The sequence below is a fragment of the Canis lupus genome, chromosome 31, assembly GCF_003254725.2.
Source record: "Canis lupus dingo isolate Sandy chromosome 31, ASM325472v2, whole genome shotgun sequence".
Taxonomy (NCBI): domain Eukaryota; kingdom Metazoa; phylum Chordata; class Mammalia; order Carnivora; family Canidae; genus Canis; species Canis lupus.
Window position 1 is genome coordinate 21,476,950 of NC_064273.1, and position 13,070 is coordinate 21,490,019.

Sequence of the window (13,070 nt, forward strand, 5' to 3'; positions counted from 1 at the left end):
ATTCTGTTGTGTTCATTTATTCAACAAATATTTGTTGAATGTTGCCATATGCTAGGAACTGACACAGCAATGAGCAGGTATGACCCTGCTCTAAGGAAACTTGAAGTATCAATAAAGTCTCTCAAACCTGGAATCATGTTTGAACTTTCCATATGATCCTTCCTTCCTTCCTACCTTCCTCCCTCCCTCCCTCCTTTCCTTCCCTTCTTCCCTTCCTCCTTCCCTTCCTTCCTCCCTTTCTCCCTTACTTTTGCTTTCTCTTTCTTTTTTTCTCTCTTTCTCCTTTCCTTTCTTTCTTTCTTATTTAGTACCTACCTATCTAGCTAAGTAGCTATCATCATCTTTCTATCATAGTGTACTGGTTAAGAGAACAAATTCTAGAGGTAGAAGGCAAGGACTCATATAACCCAGTTCCATGAAAAAAAAAAAAAAAGAGTTTTAAAAGAATTACAGACAAATGAATGGATAGGTAGATGGATAGATAGATAGATAGATAGATAGATAGATAGATAATAAATAGGTAATAGATCAATAGAGATGCCAAAAAAATCATAAGTTCCTATTTAAAGCAGAACTCCAAAAATAATTACTGTTAAGTCCCAAAATAACTCTCTAAGAGCATTTTTGTCATAACTACATTGTTTTTTCCTTAAGAAATTATTCTCACAATATTTCCAGACAATAATTCCTAAATATTTTGTGAATCATTACATTCAACCTCATTTTTTCTTCTCCCTTGTGCATTGTTGGGCAATTAAACACAGTTTCATTTTCACTTTTCAAAATGATAGCATAAAAAAACAGAAGTGAAAGTATGAATCATAATATAATCAGGAGTTCATAGTAAGATGGCCATTTATAACTCAGAAACCCACAGGGTATTTCCAAACTGATGTCATTCATAGAAAGAATGCCATGTGTTGTGGAAGAATAAGAAAAATTACCTAGGCCACCTGGGGGATTTAGAATACATGTGGGATATTCCCAGCTAATTATTTTAATTTATTTTTAATTTTATTACAAATATCAATCTATTTCAAGCACTCAAATTGATACTCATCTTAGACGTTACACTGTATTCTGGGCTATGCTTTTTAATTTTGACACTATTCTTTTACTTCAGAAATCATCAAGATAAGTACTTTATGTAAGTCAAGGCTTTCTTTTATTTTCTTTAATTAAATTTATTAAATATATAAATATCCAGATTACCATGAAATTCTGTCTAATTATTTTACTTTTTGGAAAACTATTGGAATTAATCTCTGTTCAAATTATTAAAATTGATTTTATTTTATTCTCTTTGGAAGTGGAGGGAAGTAATATAAATATTATTTTTACTTTTTCCAACTAAATAATCAAAATAGGATTTTTCCTTTCTGCTATGTTCGGTTTTTTAAGAACTTGAAGAAGATTGTAGTATATGCTAAATATATTAGTGATACTACAAAGAAGAAACATTACCCAGAAATTAATTTCCTCTGGGTTATCTACATTTGCTTCAAAGAATTCTCAGGATACCTTAGTTCTGCCATATTTGTTGTTTTGTTTGCTAGTTGGTTGGTTGTTTTGATCCAGACCTTGACATTCAGTTAAGGACAGGCCAGTTGTATGCTTTTTTAATCAGTGGATGTTCCTGGTTTCCCATTAGCTAATGTCCACAGCATGGGAGACTCCAAGGAAGCCACACTATTCTCACCCAAGGAGCACCACAAGTTTGCTATTGGTGTCTGAGGTTTATCCATGAGCCCAGTGTTTTACCCACAATGTCTGGTCCTGATGCCTGCTATGAGCTGCTTTGCTGTCCTGAGTTTTTCAGTAAAGCTATAGGTAAATCTGCCAATAGGATGGGATGACCCCATGTAATTAAGGAAGAAATTTAAAAATATATCTGAAGATTAAATTCTTCCCTATTCCATAAGCAAATAGAAAGTCCACATGGATTAAAGACTTAAAAGCTAAAAGCAACCCCTAAAAGTTCTAGAAGATAATGTAGGAGACTATCTTATAACACTGAAGTAAGGAAAGATTTCTTAAAACATGAAAAGGTCATCAGTTTTAACACATGTACAACTCTGATAGGGATGTTGATAATGGGGGAGGCCACACATGCATTAGAGCAGGAGGTATATGGGAAATTTATGTATCTTCTGCTCCATTTTGTATTAGACTAAACTTTTAAAAATAAAGTTTATGAGGGGAAAAAAGGAGTAAACTATTAAGTATAAACTTAAGTACATTTGATAAGGTAAGTACATTTGATAACAAACATTTTAAATCTTTATACATTAGAAACATTTGTACATTTGATAACAAACATTTTAAATCTTTATACATTAGAAACCAAAACTAAAATTTAAAGGCAAGCTACAAATATTTACAATGCATTTGAGGAATAATCTAGAATAAAGAAAAGTATCCTAGAAGTAAGGCAAAGACAAAAACCCCTGAAAGAAATTAATATAAACCTTCAGTTCACAGAAGAGAATCTGTAAATGACAAATGATGATTTAAAAAAAAAAAGTAACTTGTTAGTAATAGGAACATGCAAATTAAAACAAGATACCCTTTCATGTCCTCAGATTGGAAAAAATTCAAAAATAGGTAGTGATGAGGAAGTAGGGGAAACAGGAACTTCCAAATTCTTAATGTTAATTCCTGATGATTAACGAACAATGAAGTTTTACTATAGGGAGTGTAGTTTAAATTTGAGAAGAGAAAGGTAAGAGATTGAGAGAGCAAAAGTGTGTAATTTTTTTAAAAGATCTATTTATTTATTCATGAGAGACACAGACTGACAAAGAGAAGCAGAGATAAAGGCAGAGGGAGAAGCAGGCTCCTTGCAGGGAACCTGATGCAGGACTCAATCCCAGATCCCGGGATCACGACCTGAGCTGAAGGCAGGCGCCCAACCACTGAGCCACCCAGGCACCCCTAAATGTGTATAATTTTGAAAGCATTTTCACAATATTTAGCAAGGTTTAAAGGCACTAACCCAGCAAGTCAACTTCTAAAGTATAAATTACAGAAAAACTCTTGCACAAGGACACCAGAATATTCACTGCAACATTTCTTACTTTTTTCTAAATATTTATTTATTTGAGAAAAACAGCATGCATGTGGGGGAAGGGATAGAGGGAGAAGAAGAGAGAGAATCTCAAGTAGACTCCCCACAGAGTGCACAGACCCCACGTAGAGCTCGATCTCATGACCCTGAGATCATCACCTCAGCCAAAACCAAGAGTCCGTCAGTCAACTGGGTGAGCCACCCTGGTGCCCCACAACATTCTTTATAATTCCAAAATGTTTGTTGTTGGAAGAGTGGATCCTCTTAATTTCATTTGTCTCAATTCCAAGCATCTATTTTCTCTATGGAGTTTTACTATTCTCTTTTTACATAGTTGGAAATCAGGCAAGGACCCTACCTCCTTGGTCCCACAGACTACTCCCGTCTCCTCTCTACACTGCCTTATTCCCATGGAAATATCCTAACTTGGAAAATTCACCTTCCATCATGTTTCTGGCCCAAACACTTGGCCAATGCCCACAAATCCTCCATTTGGCCTTTTCTGGCAATCTTGCCTGATTTCTTCAGACTTGCATTATTGGAAATTAATAGCTAGAAATATTATCCTGGCTCACACTCCCCCAGCACCAACTATTTGCACAAATAAGGAGGAAAAGACATATATATAGGGAGAGGGAGAAAGGAAGAGAAAGAAGAAAGAAGAAAGAGAAGGAGGAGGAGGAGGAGAGATTAATAACCTCAAATTATTAATTGTGCTATTAATTATTAATTATTATTAATTATTATTGTACTATTTTCTTCTCCTAGAAAATCTCTAGACAGTGACACCCACACACAAATTGGTGCCTAGCTCTGTGGGTGGGGTGAGGAGAAAAGTATAGATGTCTGACAAATTTCTTGTCTCATCTAGAAGTTTCTATTCATACCTCAAGTAGAGGTACCTTCATCCATCAATAAACTTCTGCTGACTATCCTTCCCATTCTAGGAACTTGAGCTTGACACAGGTAAGGGCAGAACTTCTGAAGCAGGATATTATTGCATGGGTGTACTTAACTAAGAGGAGACCTGACCTGGGCAACCTAAAGACAACTCTACAGAGAAAGGCCGTTAGTAACTGCAGACAACTTGGGTGGTCCAGTCATTCTCTTCCTCCTGAATCAACATCCTTCTTCAAATCTCTGTGCTCACAAAGTTAGAAACAGCCCTCTGTCCCCATTAGTGGAGAGATAATGAGGCTGGCTGTCATACTGGTATCCAGCCCTCCTCTCACCTAGCATCCATCACCAGAATGGTGATCCACTTTTTCTTTTCTCCTATCTGTGTCTTCCCTTTCCTGATATAATGAAGGGAGGGAGGGCGAGAGAGAGAGAGAAAGAGAGAGAGAGAGAGAGGGAGGGAGGGAGGGAGGGAGGAAGGAAGGAAGGAAGGAAGGAAGGAAGGAAGGAAGGAAGGAAGGAAGGAAGGAAGGAAGGAAATCCCCCCCATACCTCCTTTAAGTCACAAATCTGAAGAATTGGGTGAGTACTTATCCCATTTTCTCTTTGATCAATCACAAAACCTGGGGTTCTTGGGTTGGGGAGATGGTTGTTTGTCTTACATTGCAATTTGAAAGCAGTCACTGTTTATTAACTGATTAGTTTACAAAAATAATCATGATAGATATCTTAGTTCATTCTTCTGTTAAAAAGAAAAACCACAGACCAAAAGTGGTATTACTTGGGTTAAGGCCCTAGGTTAGTAAAGCAAGACTTAACACCTAACTGAATTGCAGTTTCAACTCCCTAAATAAGTAACCTTTAACCAATTGACATGAGAATTTCCTCGTCAGCACTAGGAAATTTCCTGATAGACCACTTCGTTCCCCCTAGGAAGACAACCTTACCTAGAACAATGGATTCTTTGCTTATAACCTCCTTTCTTCCACTCCCTTTCTGCCTTTCAACCTTTTCTTTTCTATAGCCCTTTGGAGCTCTCTTCTACTTGTTGGATGGAATGCTGCTCCATTCATAAATCAACTAATAAAGCCTTTAGATCTTTAAAATTTACTCGGTTGGATTTTCATTATTCAACACTTTTAATAAGCCTGTTGATTTGGTCTTCCCATTACTAACATCTCTGCCTTCTATAAAATGAATAAATAGTCTTTTTCTTCAATTCACCTCATACAGAAGATAATTAGAAGAACCAGTTGAAGTCGTTTGCTAGTTTGAAGCATTTGCCAGTAGTGTAGGTCTCATGAACAAGATCCTCCACTCAGACAATGCCATATTTACCAGGAGATTCAACAATCAATTCTTGTAAATTTGCCATAACTGTGAATGAAAAAAAATCATTTACTGACTTCAAGTGTGGATACCCCCTTGCAATATATGGTGCCACAATCCTTAGCATGCTAACTGAAATGTTGAGTTTAACGAAGATACCACTGAAGGTATGGTGAAGACAAAGAAACTGCAACACCTTTCAGGCCTTTGGAGTCACGCCATGAATACTGATCCTGATGATAAATGCCAGTGTGAATTCCACAGGTACATGAAGTTCAGCTTTTCTTGCCATCCTAGCTATTCTTTTCTCTCTTTTTTTAATTTTTTTAATTTATTTATTCATGAGCGATAGAGAGAGGGAGAGACACAGGCAGAGGGAGAAGCAGGCTCCATGCAGGGAGCCGGACATGGGACTCGATCCTGGGTCTCCAGGATCACACCCTGAGCTGCAGGCAGCGCTAAACCCCTGCACCACTGGGGCAGCTCCATCCTAACTATTCTTGTAGCAGTTCTTTACATCTGTCTATATTCTTTGTGATAGCTTACCTTTATCACAGGTAAGTTTTTCCTTGCCTTTCAAAACATCTTTTGGGCAAACTTCTTTCTTAAGTTGAGGTTCAGTTCTGTGAGGGGTTTTTTTTTTCTTTTTCTTAAGGGTTCTTGGCATAACAGTGACCATCCATTTTTCTCTTCTGCACCTTCCATGGTTCCAGCTGGAAAAGAAAACCACATAATCTGCTTTTTACTTTTAATTTTTGTATCAGACTGATATCATCCCCTTTACTTTGAACTTGCTTTTGCTCCCCCTCACTATGTATTATAAACATCTCTCTTGTATGGGACACTGATAGATCCCAACACATCATTTTCCATCGTGTGTGTGTATGCATGTGTGTGCACACATGCATGTGCCATAATTTATTTAATTCCCTATACAAAAGCATTCAGATTGTTTATGGTTTATTTATTTTAAATATTTTATTTATTTATTCATGAGAGACGCAGAGAGAGAGAAAGAGAGGTAGAGATATCGGCAGAGGCAGAATAGGCTCCATGCAGGCAGCCCAACGTGGGACTTGATCCCAGAACTACAGGATCACACCCTGGGACAAAGGCAGGTGCTAAACCACTGAGCCACCCAGGTGTCTCTGTTTATGGTTTATTGATGCAACAAACAATGCTACAAAAAGCATTATTCTATATATGTCCTTTATCACATGTACTTCTTTAAATGTAATTAGAATTCGTCAACTAGAGTTTCTATATGACATAGAATCATTTTAATTCAAATAATCACTGCCAGATTTATTTGCCAAAACAGTAGAAAAATTCACATTTCTATCACCAAATACTGGAATGCTCAGATCCTTGGGTATCTGCCAGCAATAGTTGTTATTGTTTGCTTAAAACATTTGCCAACTGGACAGGTGAAAAATATTGTCACAATTCAGTATTCTAAGCCAGAGGCTAAAAAGTAAATCCAAAGCAAAATATGCCTGAGAACCTGAAATTCTTAGTTGCACCCACTGATATCTCTTTCTCCACCTGACGCTGGTTTGAGACCTGCTTCCCTCTTTGCAGAGGTCTGAGAAAGTTAGAAATAGTCAGTGTTTTCCTTGGTAGTGTTTTCTTAAAGCTCAACAGGATTATGTCAACTGTTATTACAAGGAAAGGCCATTGACACACTAGTTTGAAAGGAAAAGGTGTGTCCACTGGCTAAAATAAATAAAAGGGCAAAACACATAGTAGCAGTTATAAAATTTAATAGTTACAATAGCATTGAGGAAGCAGGTAAGACAAAGCCAGGCTCAATGCTTATAAATTCAGGGTGTCTCCTGAACTTTCACAGCCTAATTTGGGAAATGAAATGTCAAACATCCTTGAAAAGTTCTGATAGTGGCATTGATATTAAAGGTTTCCAAAGCGTGGTAACTGTGGTCCTACTTTTGACCTCACTTGATACCAATGATTTCAGAATGATTCATGACTAATGAAAGGGTGACCAAGCGTGAATTACATAACATACTGATAAATGGACACACTCAATTTCGTTTTACAACAAAACAGAAATTGATGTGATTGTTAAACTTCAACATTTATTTCATTTTAATTCAACGTCTGGATGAAATTATTCTTTATAAGTGGCAAGTGATTCCTATTAATTGATAGGGGCAAAGTATTGACTTGCAGAGGATGTGAAAATCATCTAACGCTCCAAATCATATTGATCGTACATCGAGGGAGAGAAAACACTATGAGGAACGATACCACAAGGGCAAGTTTGCTGCAGTTCCTGAAACAAGTAGAAAATTTTGGCATGAGATCCGTTAGGAAGCTCAGGAATAAAATGTTCTATCTAAAACATAACATAGTGTGGGCATAACTCACCGGGCAGTATCTGCTATGTCAGAGATCAGAGAAGGAAATAATGGATTTTTTTAATGGATTATATTAACACAAAGCCTCAAATGAAACCACATTTACATGAAAGCAGCACAACTAGGGGAAGAAAATTCAAAAGATAAAATAATAAAATTAAATTTCAAATAGACCACCCATGGTCTTAAGTTGCTTCACTTCTACAAGTCTTAATTTCCTCATTTATTTTTTTATTTAAATTCAATTAATGAATATATAGAGTATTCTTAGTTTTAGAGGCAGAGGTCAGTGAGTCATCAGTCTTATATAATACCCAGTGCTCATCACATCATGTGCCCTACGTAATGTCCATCACCCAGTTATGCCATCCCCCACCCCTTCCCTTCCAGTTACCCTGTTTGTTTCCTACAGTAAGAGTCTCTTGTGGTTTGTCTCCCTTTCTGATTTTGTCTTGTTTTATTTTTTCCTCCATTCCTCTATGATACACTGTTTTGTTTCTTGAATTTTCCATGGATGACTGAGATCATATGATAATTGTCTTTCTCTGATTGGCTTATTTCACTTAACGCCCTCCAGTTCCATCCACGTCATTGCAAATGGCAAGATTTCACTTTTTGATGGCTGAATAGTATTCCAGTGTGTGTGCACCACATCTTCTTTTTCCATTCATCTGTCGATGGACATCTGGGTTCTTTCCATAGTTTGGCTATGGTAGACATTGCTGCTATAAACATGGGGTGCAGGTACCCCTTCAGATCTCTACATTTGTATCTTTGGGGTAAATACCCAGTAGTGCAATTGCTGAGTCATAGAGTAGCTCTATTTTCAACTTTTTGAGGAACCTCCATAATGTTTTCCAGTGGCTGCACCAGCTTGCATTCCCACCAACTGCTTAAGAGGGTTCACCTTTCTCCACATCCTCACCAACATCTGTCATTTTCTGACTTGTTAATTTTAGCCATTCTGAATTAACGGACTACTACTATGTAAAAAAATATATATATATATGAATTCAGATATATTTATGGTAAAGATAGTGAAAAGAGACATTCATGCTTAAATAGCATGTACACATTTCCGTTTGCTTCTCACATGGTATTATGATGTCTGTGGGTCTGCATATCAGTCTCACATATTCATCTATAAGCTGACAGACAGAAGACTCTTTTATTCATCTTTCTAATGCCCTAAATCTAGCACAGAGTCAGGTACAGAGTACATGCTCCATTAAGGTTAAATGTAGAAATTGAAACACTGTTGCTAAACTACTGGAAATATTGGTAGTTAAATCTGTTGATACCTCAGTGTTATGAACTGAATTGTGTCCCCCTCCATCCTGGCCCTGAAAATTCATATATTTTGTTTTGCTTTGTTTTTCTTTTTAAAGATTCTACTTATTTATTTCAGACAGAGAGAGAAAAAGAGAGTGAGCAGAGAGTAGGAGGGGCAGAGAGAAAAGCAGACTCCGCGCTAGCAGGAAGCCTGATGGGGGGATCATCCCAGGACCCTGGGATCATGACTTGAGCTAAAGGCAGATGCTTAACCAACTGAGCCACTCAGGCACCCTTACAAATTCATATATTGATGTCCTAACCCCCAATGTGACTGTAGGAGGTAATTAAGCTTAATAAGATCATAAAATAAGATGATAAGATCATAAAAGTGGAGTCCTGATCCAATAGGATTGATGTCCTTATAAGAAGAGGAGAAGAGAACTCCACACGAACACACCAAGGAAACCTATGTGAGTACACATGGAGAAGCAGTTGTCTGCAGGCCAGAAAAAGAGCCCTCTTGCCAGGAACAGAATTGGATAGCATCTTGATCTTGGGCTTTTAGTCTCCAAACTATGAGAAAATAAGTTTCTATCATTTAAGCCACCCAGTCTATTGTGTTTTGTTATGGCAGCCCAAGAAGATCAAATCAATAATCCAGTAAAAATGCTAATGCTTTTCTTTGGCTTTATGACAATGAACAAGACCAAAGAAAAAACTTTTTTTAAAGTCATTATAAGGACCCTCTAAGAATGAATTTTCGCACAATATTTGACAGTTGTGAAATTAATGGTAGCCTAAATGTTTAAAAATAGTATATAACAAAGTAGATTAGAGGGGAAAAATTAAAAATATAAGTTGTAAATGACTTTAACACAAAAATACTTTGTCCTATGAAGAACCAGTTATTCAGCTTGCATGTCACTTGCCAGAGGACTCTTTGATTATGTTTGATTAACTAATAAAGCTTGAAAATCATTTTAACCTAATGTAAATGCCCTCTCTCTTTTTAGATTTCATCAAAGATTGGTAACACATTTCATAAGTGTTACTTTCTCTTTTTTTCTAGAAAGCATCTTTTTTTTTTCATTTAAATCTAATTATCTGACATATAGTACATCATTAGTTTCAGATGTAAGTATTCAACAATTGTGTACAACATCACCTACATTTTCTAATTTGGAGAAATGCTTCAATTGTTTCTTATGAAGCATAGTATCCCACACAAAAAGAAATATCATTTATTTCTCATATTTGTCTCATGATATGACATATTTTCATGTAAAGTTGGTCATCAGAAATGGGCAAACCAAAATTAGTGAGATAACAAGCTGGCAACTCCACCCTCACTATAGAGCTCCTTGAATGAAATTTGCCTTATGTAGTCAGGGAATGGACTGAGAAATGTAACACATGCTTTACACATTTACCATGATGATGTCCCAAATGGCCATACTAACATAGGTTGAAAAATCCTGATCTAGGTTACTTTCACATCTACCAACTTCTAAAGCAATAAATAGAAGGACATTCTAAGCCATTAGCACAAACATGCTTGACATTTTCATAGCAACGCAAACAACTTAAGAAGGACAATGGTTCGGTTGTTCTGAAGGTCACGGCTTTTGCTTTTTCTTTTCTTTTCATTTTTTTTTTCTTCAAAAATTGTACCTACCACACTGAGTTGGTGGCCTGAAGACAGAACTAATTTCTAGGGCATTATGACATGTTTGTTATGTTTGTTATCAAATCTCCCCAACAATTTTAGAATTGTCACAGTGATATGTGAATGTTTGAAAACTAAAACTCAACACTGTGTTCTTTTCTACTTCCTGTGACTTTTTATTGATAGCTATGAGCCTCCTGAATTGAATTTGTTACTTTTTCCTGTGGCAAAAACTTTGAAAGTAAAATTCTGAGTTTTAATTCTTTTTTATATCGTTTTACTCTAAAATATATGTCCAAATAGATTTTCCGTACTGTATAGTATTGCACCATGTGGAGAACATTTGTAACTAGGTCAACATACACTGTTTCTAGGCACCAACAGGGAGGCAATTTGTTATACCATATTAGAATATTACCAGAGTAACAGGACTAAAATGACTCACTGAGTTCTTGGTTGCAGGGCTCAGTGCTGCAAATGGTGCTAAATTAGGGCTCAGAAGACTTGCTGTTATGAGAACCTCCTTGAGAGACTTTGAGAGGTTATAACTGACTCTTCAAAAACTCAAAACACCACATAGGAAAATATGTTGGATGGAGAGAAAAAAAATATGGAAAGCATAGGAGAAAAGACCTAAGGCCCTTCTTCCCTGAGAATGCACGCTCAGGCTAATTCTCATCCAGGAGTTTTAGAGGAAGCAAAAGGAAGCTGGCCCACATGACAACACCTTGCCCTGCATGATCTAGAAGAATAAAAGAATAACCAACTACCGACTTACAGGGCTAGAGCCATGGGTGTCAAAATGACCAGAGGACATTCGGAAGAGACACCTGGATCTGAAGAAGAAGACTCTGTACATCTTCAATCACTATGCCTGGAGAAAGACTGTCAGAAAGAACACCTGAATCTTAATGTTCTATACCAATTTTATGTCAATTAAAAAAAATCAAGAATTTGGAGGCATAGAAAAGAACTCTGCTTCATATACAAGCTATTGATATTCATTCAGTCAGTACTTATTGCTTTCTGTGAATGAGATACTAAAGAAGGATATAACACTTGAACAAGCTCATATGATTCCCATCATCACACAGTTTACAATCTAATGAGGAGATGGATTCCACACTCACCTGTCTTCTCTTCTTTTCTGCCTCCTTTGCTGATTCTTCCTTATCTCCTGGCTGCTGGATTCTGGAGTGCTCCTGAGCTGCTTCTCTCTTTTATCTACATGCTTCCTCCGGTTGAACTCAGTCTTGCGGCTGTAAGTACCATCCACATACCAATGACTTCTAATTTACATCTCCAGTCGGAGCCATTCCTCTGAATTCCCAATGCTGACCAACAAATCCACTTGGAAGGCATTTCAAACGAAATGACTAAAATTGATTTCCGATCACCATCTATCTGCCCCAAGCCCCACACGTGCCCCTTTCTAGTCTTCCCCATCAGATACAATAGCAACCCCATCCTTTCAGTTAATAACCAAAATTCCAGGGATCATCCTTGATGTCCTTCCTTCTTTCATACTCTACACAAATACGTCAGTGAATTCTTTTGACTCTATCTTCAGAATGTATCCAGAATTTGGCTGTTAATCACACAGCCCACGACACAACTATCTGTGCCCAAGATGATTGCAATCACCTCTTAACTATGCCCCCATTTTGTGTTTGTCCAGCTTCATCATATTCCCCAAAGTGCAGAAATGGAGATTCGATTAAAATGTAATCTTACTCCTTTACTCACAACCTTTCAGCAGCTCCCCAGCTCATTCAGAAGAAAAGCTAAAAGTCCTTACCATGATATATGGGGACCTATGTTATCTGGTCCTCATTACTTCTCTGACCATGTTTCCTCCTACTTCCCCCTTGTCATTCCACCTTAACTAAACTGGCCCCATAACCCTTCTTTGATCAGAGCAGGCAAGCCCTTGCTCAAGGCTTTGCACTTAATGTTCCCTCTGCCTGAAAAGTTCTTCTCCCCAAATAATCTTAGAAAGCAGTGGGGGTACACTCTTAATGTTTAAAATTTGCATTTCTTTGGGATGCCTGAGTGACTCCGCAGTTGAGCATCTGCCTTTGGCTTAGGGTGTGATCCCAGAGTTCTGGCATAGAGTCAGTCCCACATTGGGCTTCCTGCATGGAGCCTGCTTCTACCTCTGCCTGTGTCTCTGCCTCTCTCTTTCCCTAAATAAATAAAATCTTAAAAAAAAAAAAAAAGAAAGGAAAGAAAGAAAGAAAGAAAGACAGAAAGAAAGAAAAGAAAAGAAAAGAAAAGAAAAGAAAAGAAAAGAAAAGAAAGAAAAAAGAAAGAAAGGGAAAATTTGTATTTATTTTAGAATATTTTAGAACTCAGACCAGTCACTACTTTGTACTTACCTCATGCCCAATTTGGTGATATAAGCAATATTTTTTATATATAAATATACAAATGCTTTAAGTCTTGCTTTATGCCTTTT

General features: G+C 37.1%; 1 long non-coding RNA gene across 1 annotated transcript in view; it reads right to left on the reverse strand.

Moving 5' to 3' along the window:
* Positions 1–13,070, reverse strand: part of LOC125754111 (uncharacterized) — a 78,630-nt gene that overhangs the window by 2,725 nt on the left and 62,835 nt on the right. The window contains exons 3-4 of the long non-coding RNA XR_007407537.1: positions 11,743–11,871; positions 5,840–6,006 (exon numbers count right to left, since the gene is read on the reverse strand). This is a non-coding gene — a long non-coding RNA (uncharacterized LOC125754111). The remainder of the gene's footprint in view (positions 1–5,839; positions 6,007–11,742; positions 11,872–13,070) is intronic.